We start from the raw sequence: 13,713 nt of genomic DNA on the forward strand, positions 1-13,713 counted from the left end.
GGAGAATAGTGAGATGAGGTAGGAAGGAGCAAGGTAGGAGGGAGCAAGTTGATTAAGTGCCTTAAGGGCAATGGAGAGGAGTTTTAGTTGGATCCCGAGGTGGATGGACAACCACTGGAGTTTCTTGAGGAGTGGGAAAATGATTCAGGCAGCAGAATGGAGTACGCACTGGAATGGGGAGAGAGAGGAGGCGGGGAGGTCAGCAAGGAGTGAATAGGTTCTGGTCAAATTGAACGTTGAAGACCAGAATCTACTGAATAGGTTCTGGTCAAATTGAACGTTGAAGACCAGAATCTGATGATCGAATACCTTTTAGGAGATAAAACAAGTTATGTTTACACTTCACAGTGTGGACACAAAGCTGGGTCCAGTAATTTGGATTCACATCGAAGGGCAGTGGCTAAATGTAGGGACAGCAGACCTCTTATTTTTTTAATGGCATTTGTTAAGCACTTACCCTGTGCCAGGTTATCAGATTGAACCTAGTCTCTGTCCCTCATGGGGCTCACATGTCTTAATCTCAGTTTTACAAATGAGGTAACTGAGGCACAGAGAAGTGAAGAACAGCGATTAGAACACGGGTCATTCTGACTCCCAGGCTTGTGCTCTATCCACTAGGCAGTACTGTAAAGATTCATCCCTTTTCTCATTCCTTCTCTCTTTCTCCTCGCCTACATTGAACCCTGGGGACTTGATTATCCACATAGATGTTCCTGATGACCTTTCCACTGCCTGTCTTCAATCACTCTTCAACTCCACTTACCTCCTGCTCCACCCCACCTCACCCTCTCACCAACTTGGACACATGCTCAATCTCATCATCTCTAGCCACTGCCCAATCTCTACCCTCACCAATTCTGAAATCCTCTATATCTGCCTTCTCTCCCACACACCTCCTCCCCATAAATCTGTACTGTTCCCCAACAGAGACCTCTGATCTTTTGACCCCATCCAATTTTCTCAATTCATCATGCCCCATTTAACCTCCATACCTAAACTCCTTCCCTTGATGACCAAAGTGATGCTCTCAACACCACCTTCTCTACTGAACTCAACTCAATCGCTCTCCTATCTCTTTGTCGCTCTTGTACCACTAACCCACAGTCTTGGATCACTTCTACATTTTGCATCCTTAACTCCTGTGCATGAACCACAGAACATTGCCAGTGGAAATCTAGATCTCAACTTGATTTCATCCGCTTCTAGTTTATCCTTGCATGCTTTAACTCTGCCCTCTCCTCTGCCTGTCATCAGTTCTATTTCTCCACCCTTACTGAGACCCATGCTCTCACCTTCATTAGTTGTTCCAGGCATTTAACTCCCTCCTCAGGTTCCCTCTCCCCTCACCTCCCCCCTCCCTTGCCCCCAATGACCTGACCACTTCATCAAGAAAATTGACAGAATCAAGCATGATCTCCCAAAAATCTCCTCTGCCCCTCTCCAGTCTCTCCCTTCTCCTGCCCCTTTTCATCACTCCCATCTTTCTCAATAGTATCTCTAGAGGACATCCTCTGCCTTTTCTCAAAATCCACCCCCTCCACCTGAACATCCAACTCCGTTCCTTTGCACCTCATCAAAACACTTGCTCCTCCCTTCTTCCCTCCTTACCTGCCATCTTCAACTGTTTACTCTCCACTGGTTTCTTACCCACTGCTTTTAAATATCCCTATCCTGAAAAAAACCTCCCTTGACCCCACAGCTCCTTCCAGTTATCTCCCCCTCTTTCTCCTACCATTCCTCTCCAAAATCCTTGAGCAAGCTGTCTACACCGCTGCCTCAAGTTCCTCTCCTCCAATCCTCTCCTTGACCCCCTGTAATCTAGCTTCTATACCCTTCCATTCCACAGAAACCACCCTCTCAAAGGTCACCAACGATCTCTTTCTTGCCAAATCCAGAGGCCTCTACTCCATCCTAATCCTCCTCGACCTCTCAGCTCCCATTAACACTGTCGACCACTCCCTTCTCCTGGAAATGTTATTCAACTTCGGCTTCCCTGACTCTGTCCTCTCCTGGTTGTCCTCCTCTTATCTCTCTGGCTTCTCAATCTCAGTGTCTTTTGCAGGTTCTTCCTCTGCCTCCCTCCCCCTAACTGTGCGTATCCCTCAAGGCTCGGTTCTGGATCCCCTTCTATTCTCCATTTACACCCATTTCCTTGGAAAACTAATTCATTCGTACGGCTTCAACTACCACCTCTATGCTGATGACACCCAAATCTCCATCTCCAGCCCTGATCTCTCTCCCTCTTTGCAGTCTCATTCATTCATTCATTTAGTAGTATTTACTGAGCGCTTACTATGTGCAGATCATGTTTCCCCACTCCTCAGGAAACTCCAGTGGTTGCCCTTCCACCTCTGCATCCAACAAAACTCCTCACCACTGGCTTAAAAGCACTCAATCACTTTGCCCCCTCTTACCCCACCTCACTACTCTCTTACTACAACCCAGCCTGCTCGAGTCATTTCTTTAATGCTAACCATCTTGCTGTTCCGCTGACCTCTTGCCTACACCATTCATTCAATAGTATTTATTGAGCGCTTACTATGTGCAGAACACTGTACTAAGCACTTAGAATGGACAAATCGGTAACAGAGAGAGACAGTCCCTGCCCTTTGACGGGTTCACAGTCTAATCGGGGGAGACAGACAGACAAGAACAATAGCAATAAATAGGATCGAGGGGATGAACATCTCATTAAAACAATAGCAAATAAATAGAATCAAGGTGATGTACATCTCATTAACAAAATAAATAGGGTGATGAAAATATATACAGTTGAGCGGACGAGTACAGTGCTGAGGGGAGGGGAAGGGAGAGGGGGAGGAGCAGAGGGAAAGGGGGGAAAAGAGAGCTTAGCTGAGGAGAGGTGAAGGAGGGGTAGAGGGAGCAGAGGGAAAAGGGGAGCTCAGTCTGGGAAGACCTCTTGGAGGACGTGAGCTTTAAGTAGGGTTTTGAAGAGGGGAAGAGAATTAGTTTGGCAGAGGTGAGGAGGGAGGGTGTTCCTGGACTGCGGGAGGATGTGGACCAGGGGTCGACGGCGGGATAGGCGAGAACGGGGGACGGTGAGGAGGTGGGCGACAGAGGAGTGGAGTGTGCGGGGTGGGCAGTGGAAAGAGATAAGGGAAGAGAGGTAGGAGGGGACAAGGTGATGGAGAGCCTTGAAGCCTAGGGTGAGAAGTTTTTGTTTCATGCGGAGGTGGATAGGCAACCACTGGAGATTTTTAAGAAGGAGAGTGACATGCCCAGAGTGTTTCTGCAGGAAGATGAGCCGAGCAGCGGAGTGAAGAATAGACCGGAGCGGGGAGAGAGAGGAGGAAGGAAGATCAGAGAGAAGGCTGACACAGTAATCTAGCCGGGATATTACGAGAGCCCGTAACAGTAAGGTAGCCGTTTGGGTGGAGAGGAAAGGGCGGATCTTGGCGATATTATAAAGGTGAGACCGTCAGGTCTTGGTGACAGATTGGATGTGTGGGAGTGAACGAGAGAGCCCAGTCAAAGATGACATCGAGGTTGCTGGCCTCCTGCCTTCAAGACATCTCTATGTAGATATCCTCCCATCACCTCAAACTTAATATGGCTAAAAATGAAATTCTTATCTTCTTACCCAAACCCTGTCCTCCCGCTCATTTTCTCATCACTGTTGACGGCACCACCATCCTTCCTGTCTCACAAGCCCATAACCTTGGCATTATTCTTGACTCCTCTCTCTCGTTCCACCCACATATTCAAGCCGTCACTAAATCCTGTCAGTTCTAACTCCAAAACATCGCTAAAATCTGCCCTTCCTCTCTGTCCAAACTGCTACCACACTGATGCAAGCACTTTCGCTATCCCACCCTGATTATTGTATCAGCCTCCTTGCTCACCTCCCTGTCTTCTGTTTCTACCCGCCTCCAGTCTATGCTCCATTCTGCTGCCCGGATCATTTTCCTTCAAAAAAATTCAGATCATGTTTCCCCACTCCTCAGGGAACTCCAGTGGTTGCCCTTCCACCTCTGCATCCAACAAAACTCCTCACCACTGGCTTAAAAGTACTCAATCACTTTGGCCCCTCTTACCCCACCTCACTACTCTCTTACTAAAACCCAGCCTGCTCGAGTCATTTCTTTAATGCTAACCATCTTGCTGTTCCGCTGACCTCTTGCCTACATCATTCATTCAATAGTATTTATTGAGCGCTTACTATGTGCAGAGCACTGAACTAAGCGCTTGGAATGTACAAATCGGTAACAGATAGAGACAGTCCCTGCCCTTTGACGGGCTTACAGTCTAATTGGGGGAAATTCTTACTCCCCAAATTTCACAACAGGGGCCATTCATTCATTCATTCATTCATTCATTCATTCATTCAATAGTATTTAATAATAATAATGTTGGTATTTGTTAAGCGCTTACTATGTGCAGAGCAATGTTCTAAGCGCTGGGGTAGATACAGGATAATCAGGTTGTCCCACGTGAGGCTCACAATCTTAATCCCCATTTTACAGATGAGGTAACTGAGGCACAGAGAAGTTAAGTGACTTTCCCATAGTCACACAACTGCCAAGTGGCAGAGCTGAGATTCGAACCCATGACCTCTGACTCCCAAGCCCGTGCTCTTTCCATTGAGCCACACTGCTTCTCTACGTCCTACCTCTGGTCCGGAACACTCTCCCTCCTCATATCAGACAGATAATTGCTCTCCCCCACATCAAAGCCATTAAGACACATCTCCTCCAAGAAGCCTTCCCTGACTAAGCCCTCCTCTCCTTTTCTCCCACTCTCTTCTGCTTTACCCTAATGGGCTCCCTTCATTCATCCTCCCTCAAGCACATACGTATATATCTGTAATTGATTCATTTATTTCTATTATTGTCTGCCTCCCCCTCTAGACTGTGAGCTCGTGTGCACAGAATGTGTCTATTGTTATAGTGTACTCTCACAAAGGCTTAGTACAGTGCTTTGCACACAGTAAGTTCTCAATAAATAAGATTGAAGATTGAGTCAGTGAATGAATGGAAAGCTCCATTGCCAGGCCAAAATCCAGCTAAGATAGTTAAAACAGATAAGAATCAAACACCATTTTACCTGATTGATGTGAGTAATTGCCTCAATTTTCTGCTTCACCTTGGGAGTGGGGAGCCTATCATGGATTTGCATTTGGACCGAAAGGAAACAGTATGGTTAGTGGAAAGAGGACAGGCCTGGAAGCCAGAGAACCTGGGTTCTAAAATCCCGGCTCCTCCACTTATCTGCTGTGTGACCTTAGAACCCAGATTCTCTGATTTCCAGGCCCTTGCAGTATCCACTGAGCCACATTGCATCTCATTGCCATATACATAAGTGTTAAAGGTGGCTGTTGGGGTGACATGTCAGAAGGTCATGGGTTCTAATCCTTGCTCTACCACTTGTCAGCTGAATGACCTTGGACAAGTCACTTCATTTAATCTGTCAGTTACCTCATTTGTAAAATGGGCATTGAGACTGTGAGCCCCATATGGACTGTGTCCAACTCAAATTGCTTGTGTCTACCATATCCTAGTACTTGGTACAATGCCTGACACATAATAAATGCTTAACAAATACCACAATTATTATTTTTATTATTATTATCATTATTAATTATAAGAATTACAGTTGGCAGAAATGACCTGTGGAAAACCTCCTGGAGGAGAAGGGATTTCAGTAGGGTTTTAAAATAGGAAGAGCTGTGATGTGGCACATTTGAAGAAGGAGGAGGAGCTCCAGGGCGGTAGAATGACAAGAGCCAGGGTCAGACGCGGGAGGAGTTAAGAGTGAGGTAGTTCATTCATTCATTCATTCAATAGTATTTATTGAGCACTTACTATGTGTAGAGCACTGTACTAAGCGCTTGGAATGAACAAGTCGGCAACAGATAGAGACAGTCCCTGCCGTTTGACGGGCTTACGGTCTAATCGGGGGAGACGGACAGACGAGAACAATGGCAATAAATAGAGTCGAGGGGAAGAACATCTCGTAAAAACAATGGAAACTAAATAGAATCAAGGCGATGTACATTTCATTAATGAAATAAATAGGGTAACGAAAATATATACAGTTGAGTGGACGAGTACAGTGCTGAGGGGGTGGGAAGGGAGAAGGGGAGGAGCAGAGGGAAATGGGGGGAAAAGAGGGTTAAGCTGCGGAGAGATGAAGGGGGGTGGTAGAGGGAGTTAGAAGGTGAGATTGAGAGAAGCTAATTGCATGGGAGAAGGAGGGAGCTGGAGAAGTTTCCCCAAGTCCATGTCCATGGGAAGACCTTCCAGCTGATTTCAGGCCCTTTCACACCTGGCAAGCCTCCTGTCAGTCCATCAGTGAGTCAGTCAAATTGAGGGCTTACTGTGTGCAGAGCACTGTACTAAGCACTTGGGAGGGTAGAATACAACAATATAACAGATACATTCCCTCACTAAGCTTAATCCCCCCGGGGGAGAAGCAAGGAGCCATTACTTCATCTACTCTCTTGTTTCCGTCTCCGTTAGGATGAGAAGTTACCGACGGAGAGACGTTATTGTCATTGGTATTGTCACTGTTCAGGACTACTACAAACATGCAATTAAGTTTTCAATCGAACCCAGTAGGCAGCTCCCTGGCAATTTAATGCACTTTGAGAAAGGCTTTTTGTACAGACAAGTTCCAAATAACTAAGTCCCCAAATTGGTCCCTTCAGTTTTGTTAGCAAGAGGGTTTATTGAATAAGTGTGGACATTGCCTTGGAGTGGTGATTTTTCGATTTTCAACTCCTGTCCGCCTTCCAAACTCGAGAGCGAATTCTTACGTTTTCTTTTAGGCTATTTTTTCTGCAATACATGCCAAGCGACAACCTCGGCCCCGCACCATCTATAGGGTTCTTCTTTATTTCATATAAGCTGTAAGGAATTGGATTTATTCTTGTTTCAGAGGGACTCTAAAAATTGCCCAGTTTCTCCATTTATTTTTGAATAGCTGCTGGATCAGCACCTCTGCTTTGATCTCTGATTTAGGGCAACAGCAGAACCCTCTGCTTGACTCTAAAACAAATTGTACCCAGCCTCTGGGCTTCTCCACCCCACTCTCCTTCCTATGGAGGGCCTTATTATTGGAAGCAAGGATGGGGATATTTTAAACTGGGAGACAAACCTCAGGTTCATTTATGGGTACTCTCCATTGCAGGACAACCTCAGGTGATAGTCACCTGTGAGATAGACTGTAAGCTCCTTATGGGCAGGGAATGTGTCCGTTTATTGTTATATTGAATTCTCCCAAGCTCTTAGTACAGTGCTTTGCACAAAGTAAACTCTCAATAAAAACGATTGAATAAATAGGCAATCTACACTCCTTGTGGACCAGAAATATGTCTACCAAAAGAGTCACGATACAGCCACATTTTTGAGGAACAGAATACCACTTTATTGTGAAATAGACCTATACTAATGCATAGTTGAGGGGAAGTCAGAGGAAGAGGAAGTCAATTTGGAGGTGCAAGGGAGCAGAAAATCCCATAAAAATAAAGGAGGAAAGGGGTGGGTGCCGGAGGTGATGGATTGCAGTGAATTTTTTACTTTTCTGCAGGATCTGGCCATCACATTGGAACTGGTTCTGGAACAGATCCTAGCAAAAGTCTATTTGAAAACATACCCCATTATAAGGTTCCTCATTCTTCCCCTTTTAGACTGTGAGCCCATTGTTGGGCAGGGACTGTTTCTATCTGTTGCCGAATTGTACATTCCAAGTACTTAGTACAGTGCTCTACACACAGTAAGTGCGCAGTAAATACGATTGAATGACTGAATGAATGGCACACCCATGTTTTTGAGGAAAGCAGCACTGCTGTACTTCCAAAGCCCATTATTTTACTCCCTTGAAGGAAATTCCATTTGGGAAATTTTAGTCAATCAATGATTTTTATTGAGTGTTGATTGGGTGCAGAGCACTGTGCTAGGCCCTTGGGGAGTACAATTCAATGGACCGGATCCCTACCTTTAAGAGATGAATTAAAGTCACACCGCGTTCAGAAGATAGAGTCCAGTCAGAATTGGGGAGCACATTTACACTGTAGGAGGATTATTTTAAAATGTCAATCAAAATCAATCAATCAGTGGTATTTATTAAGCACTTACTGTGCTCAGAGAACAGTACTAAGTGCTTGGGAGACCACAATACAGCAGTTGATAGAAGAGTTCCCTGCCCACAACGAGCTTACAGTCTAGAGCGGAGCTTGTGAGTAACTCTCTCCCCTTTCAGACTTGGCAGAGCACTGTTCTCCCCCGCTTCAATGACCTATTTAAATCTCATCTCCTCCAGGAAGGCTTAATATTAACAATAATAATAATAATAGTAACTGTGGAATTTAAGTGCTTACTCCATGCCAAAAATTGTACTAAACACTGGGGTAGATTCAACTAGAGAAACAGTGTTACCCAGTGGATAGAGCACAGGCCTGGGACTCAGAAAGACCTGGGTTCTAATTTTGGCTCTGCCACTAGGGTGCTGTGTGACCTTGGGGAAGTCCCTTCACTTATCTGTATTTCAGTTACCTCATCTGTATAATGGGGATTAAGACTGTGAACCCCATATGGGTCCTGGACTGTACCCAATCTGATTAGTTTGTATCTGTCACGGTGCTTAGTACAGTGTCTGGCACGTAGTAAGCACTTGACAAGTACCATTAAAAGAAAAAAAAATGGAGTCCCCCTTTAACCTCTGAGTGTTCACCTGTTGCTAATTAACTGAGGATTTGTTGACCACAGTGTGGATCAAATACTTCATTTGTCAGCCTGAAACCTGTCTTCATTGTCTGTGCATCTACCCTCACTGAGAATCCAGCAGTGACATAGTTTAATAAACCACAAATGCCTTATTCAGTTATAGGATTTAGCTATGTACAAGTGAAAGAGTCCCTCTGGCTCTGTTCTGCTGTAGCTTTCAGCTAGCTTTTTCTGATCTTCCAGGCGTTGTTTGGGCTCTCTCTGAACTTTGTATTCATAAAGGAACATTTACAGAACACTTTTCATTTATTCATTTGTTCAGGCTTTTTATTGAACATTCACTGTTTTCAGAGCACTGTACTAAGCGCTTGGGAGAGTGCAGTATAATGACAAATGGACACGTTCTCTGCCCACAAAGACATTAAGTCTAGACTGCTGTTGTCAGCAGAAGAGAAACTAGAAGAAGGAAGATGGGGATATATATTAGTAAGGGTAGGGTCTGAATAGTAGGGTCTGAATAACTGAGGTTTTGTTGTAAAAAATATTCTTGGGTCCTAAATAAAGTAATCCAGAATAATGACATATTTCTGGTGGTGGAATGCAAATATAAGTTTTAAACAAACTTGAACCCAATACAAAAGGATAACCCTTTAATGGCAGAAATGAAAAAACAATTTAGATGTCTCAGCAATCAGAAGAACTTTTGGTAAATGTGTTGATTTGAACAAAATTGAAAACAAAAGGCAAAAAGACCATCGATGTTAAGGATGCCTAGATGGTAATCTTCAAAGAGGTTCTCCCCTTTCCCTATGACAATAATGTGGTTGGTGCATTGCAGGTGCAAGTTAAATGACTGGTACAGCGTCACAGAGCAAACAAGTAGCAGGGCCGGGATTAGAACCCAAGTCCTTCTGACTCCCAGGCCCAAGCTACTCTCAAAAGCTTCTCCCAGTGGCAGTGAAACAAACTAAAAGGGAAGAGAAAGGAAAGGCTGAAGGTATGCTATTGTTTTTAGACCCTCTGTCCAATTTCAGTCAGTCCTGGCCTAATTAGCCCAGATCAACTCTGGGTCAGTAGAGATTCAATAATCTATAGGATCATTTTTAAATCTTTCCTTTTTTAAAACTACCAATCTAGGCATGGGGCATCCACTTGGGAATTCCATAGAATTGGATTTGTCTTTAATAATGATCACATTTGTTAAACATTTACTGTGTGTCAAGCAAGAGAAGCAGCGTGGCTCAGTGGAAAGAGCCAGGGCATGGGATTCAGAGGTCGTGAGTTCGAATCCCACCTCTGCCACTTGTCAGCTGTGTGACTCCAGGCAAATCACTTAACTTCTCTGTGCCTCAGTTCCCTCACCTGTAAAATGGGGATTAAGACTGTGAGCCTCATGAGGGACAACCTGATTACCCTGTATTTACCGCAGCACTTAGAACAGTGCTCTGCACATAGTAAGTGCTTAACAAATGCCAACATTATTATTACAATGGAAGCAGAACAGTCACAATTCCTGCCCCACATGCCGCTCACAGTTTTAGGGAAAGGAAGAATGGCAATTTCAACCCCATTTTACGGTTGAGGAAACCAAGGTACAAAGAAAGTAAATGACCTGCCAAAGTCACACAGCAGGCGAGTGGCAGAACTGGATTTAAATCCAGGTCCTCTGACTCGTTCCCCTCTCAGGATCACACCTGAAGAGTTCCCAGTACCTACCAGTCTCTATTATGAGAGGGAGAGTCAAGCAGAAGCCTACCCAGTCCATTCCTAGTATGGGCAGTGGCTGGCGAATGGAAGGCAATCTGCTACAAGTCAAAACTCATCCGTGCTGGGCAGCAGCGGCATGCTAGAGAGACAGAGGTGGAGACTCAATTTTACCGTGTGGAAGGAGGCAATGGTAAACCACTTCTGTATTTTTAACAAGAAAAATCTATGGATACACCTACCAGAATGATTGCAGATGGAGTTGGGGTGTTCTGGGAGAGATGTATCCACGGAGTCACTATGGGTCAGAGGCAACTCGATGGCATAGGACAAGTCCTCTGACTTGCAGGGTCAGGCTCGTTCCACTATTAATACCATTTTAGCAGAATTCATTCATTCATTCAATGGTATTTATTGAGCACTTACTATGTGCAGAGCACTTTACTAAGCGCTTGGAATGTACAAATCGGTAACAGATAGAGACAGTCCCTGCCCTTTGACGGGCTTACAGTCTAGTGGGGGGGACAGACAGACAAGAACAGTAGCAATAAATAGAATCAAGAATAGTAATAGTAGGTAAATTCCTAGCACCCTAAGTCATATACACCCATCAGACATACACTGCACTTATTCAAAGTGTATAAGTGTATAAGAGAAGCAACATGGCCTAGTGGATAGAGCCTGGGCCTGGGAGTCAGGTTCTAATCCTAAGTCTGCCACCTGTCTGCTGTGTGGCCTTGGACAAGTCACTTCACTTCTCTCTGCCTCAGTTATCTCATCAGTTAAATGCACTGAACTTATTTGTGCGCATCCTCGTACCTTTATATACATATTTACATATAAATACACTCTTTTTTCAACTGTGCATTCAGTCATTTATCTTGACTTCTCAGCTTGTAAAAATTGCTATATCTCTGTCTTCTTTTAGAATGTACTCTCCTTGAGGGCAGGAAATATGCCACTTCGATTTGCATTTCCTAAGCACTTGATACAGTGCACTGCACCAAAGGGACAGTCAATAAATATTACTATTACTGCTCATAGTAATGATATTTATTGAGCACTCACTGGTGAAATGCATCATACTAAGCCCTTTGGGGGTTTGGTGAAAAGGTCTGCCCTGTGTAGTCTTGTTATAAGTAGCATTAAAAGCAGGGTGGGTTAGGGGAAAGAGCACTGGCCTGGGAGTCAGGCAAGTCAGTCGCCACTTGCCTAATGTATGACTTTAGGCAAGTCACTTAACTTCTCTGTGCCTCAGTTTCCTTAACTGCAAAATGTGGGATTCAGTGCCTCTCCCTTAGATTGTGAGTCCACTGTGGGAGAGGAACTGTGACTGATTTGATAATCTACCCCAGTATTTGGGATACAGAAAGCCCTTAACAGATACCCCTTCTATTTATTATTAAATCTTTTCCCACCCCTAGGACTAATGATGAAAGTGTGAGTGGGACTGAGTAAGTGGTAATCAGAACTTTGTTTTTTATGGTATTTGTTAAGCTCTTACTATGTGTCAGGTACTGTTCTAAGCACTGGGGCAGATACGAGATAATCGGGGTGGACACGGTCCCTCTTCCACGTGGGGCTCACAAACTTAATCCCCATTTTACAGATGAGGTAACTGAGGCACAGAGAAGTGAAGTGATTTGCCCAAGGTCACATGGCAGACAACAGGCAGAGCCGGGATTAGAACCTAGGTCCTTCTGACTCTCAAGCCCGTGCTCTTTCCACTAGGCCATGCTGTGTCTCAATTCCACAAGGGGCTGCCTGCTCTCTGATTGACAATCAGACTGGTTTCATCTCTCCGAAGTAATTTAGGAAGCAGTTTCTGTGTCCACACTCTTGGAAGCAAGCTGCATTTGTGGTTATTGGAATGGAGAAAAGCGTGGGATGAGTGAGGTGAGTGAGGTAAGCCCTCCCTCTGGGTGCTGAACAAAGTCCCAGCCAAGTTGACATTCTCAAGGGGACACTACCAGAGGACAATATTCTGTGGGGGCCTTTCCTCTCTCTCTCAACCTCCAGTGTGTTTTGGAAAGGCACGGTTCTGTCTTTCCCACTAAACTTTCCCAATAAAGTCTTAAAATCCAATTTTTGCCCCTCATGGCAACAGGTATTGGGAGGACACCCTGGGGCTGAAAATGGGCCTGTTTTCTTGGAGAGTCCATCTCATTTGGAACCGCCCCCTTGCTTGGCTCTTTTTGTTAAATCCATTTGCGCTTCTCTTCTTTTTTCCAGCCTGTAGGCTCACAGCTTGTCGGCCTCCTCACCTTTCTCATAGTATTTCTGTCAACACCGTCTTATTTGGCGTTCCGTCTTTTTCTGTCAATAGCTCATTAAATTCATCTCTCTTGGCACTCCGTGGTTTGCCTTTGTGGGGAGCTCCACAGTGTTTCATTTTCAGGTAGTTTAATTTGGGAGATACGTTATACTCTAAGGCATTCTCTGACTTTTCCTGTGGATGGGGATGATGAAAATCAATTCGTCTTTCATCACCACTTCCAAAATACCTCAGTAAACGCCAGGCGAGATATCCAGTGGCACATTTAAGTCCAGCTACGCCATCGAGATGTTTCATCTTCAGACTCCTCGATGTGTTTATTACTGTCATATTGAAATGCAACTTGTATGTTCCCTGATTTTTCCATCTCAGAGATCCTCTAGACTAGAAGCTCACTGTGGGCAGGGAATGTGACTTTTTTTTAAAAAAAAGGAATTTAAGTGCTTACTATGTACGAGCTAGTCAGGTTGGATACAGTGCCTGTCCCACACTGGGCTCACAATCTTAATCCCCATTTAACTGATGAGATAACTGAGGCAGAGAGAAGTGAAGTGACTTGTCCAAGGCCACACAGCAGACAGGTGGCAGACTTAGGATTAGAACCTGACTCCCAGGCCCAGGCTCTATCCACTAGGCCATGTTGCTTCTCTTATATCATACTATATTATTTATAATATATGTATTTTCCCTCTAAAGGTCGCACTTGGAGAGTTTCCAGTACTCCACCAGTCTCGACTATGGGAGGGAGAGTCAAGCAGAGGCCTACCCATTCCATTCCTAGCTTGGGCAGTGGCTAGACAGTGGAAGGCAATCTGCTACAAGGCAAAACTCACCTGTGCTGGGCAGCAGCGGCATGAGAGAGAGTCAAAGGTGGAGACTCAAGTTTACTGTGCAGAAGGAGGCAGTGGTAAACCACTTCTGGATTTTTACCAAGAAAACTCTATGGGTCCACTACCAGAACGATTGCAGATGGAGAGCGGGGAGTTCTGGGAGAGATGTGCTCATGGAATCACTATGGGTCAGGGACGACTTGACAGCATAAGACAAGAT

The 13,713-nt window shown here is 44.8% G+C and overlaps 1 non-coding gene across 1 annotated transcript; it reads left to right on the forward strand.

Annotated features, from left to right (window-relative positions):
* Positions 1-13,348: 13,348 nt before the first annotated feature.
* LOC114817212 lies at positions 13,349-13,486 on the forward strand. The gene has a single exon (XR_003765059.1). It is a non-coding gene; the product is annotated as a small nucleolar RNA SNORA7 (small nucleolar RNA).
* Positions 13,487-13,713: the final 227 nt, after the last annotated feature.

This window comes from Ornithorhynchus anatinus, chromosome 1 (genome assembly GCF_004115215.2).
Source record: "Ornithorhynchus anatinus isolate Pmale09 chromosome 1, mOrnAna1.pri.v4, whole genome shotgun sequence".
Classification (NCBI taxonomy): domain Eukaryota; kingdom Metazoa; phylum Chordata; class Mammalia; order Monotremata; family Ornithorhynchidae; genus Ornithorhynchus; species Ornithorhynchus anatinus.